The sequence below is a fragment of the Penaeus monodon genome, chromosome 15, assembly GCF_015228065.2.
Source record: "Penaeus monodon isolate SGIC_2016 chromosome 15, NSTDA_Pmon_1, whole genome shotgun sequence".
Classification (NCBI taxonomy): domain Eukaryota; kingdom Metazoa; phylum Arthropoda; class Malacostraca; order Decapoda; family Penaeidae; genus Penaeus; species Penaeus monodon.
Genome location: NC_051400.1, coordinates 25,621,492 through 25,621,807, shown reverse-complemented (window position 1 = coordinate 25,621,807; position 316 = coordinate 25,621,492). Strand labels below are relative to the sequence as shown.

The 316-nt window shown below is 39.6% G+C and overlaps 1 protein-coding gene across 1 annotated transcript in view; it reads right to left on the bottom strand.

Moving 5' to 3' along the window:
- The window catches only part of LOC119581853 (F-box/LRR-repeat protein 15-like), a gene marked incomplete in the record, with an annotated part of 6,470 nt that overhangs the window by 4,237 nt on the left and 1,917 nt on the right, over positions 1–316 (bottom strand).

Genomic DNA, 316 nt, shown 5'->3' with positions numbered 1-316 from the left:
GCATTGACCAAAACTTTTTGATAAGTTTATATCAATTAACCAAAAATATCTGGCAAGCTTATAAGCACTAGGAATTTTGGGGGGGATAAGTGTTGTGTACACGTAATACTTTTTAGTGTAGCTCAAATTCGTCAATTTGTATTTCAGCAAAGCATAGGGGTATCAACAGAGGCATCGTTTCCAGTAAGCAAAAGGCAGTTGTGTGATACTCCGACACCCAAAAACTCTTGTGGTCAGCAATGAGACAGGCCACAAAACCCCTCCCAATTGTGTGACATAATAGGAATGGTCGTGGTTGATGGCTAGTTTCTCTATA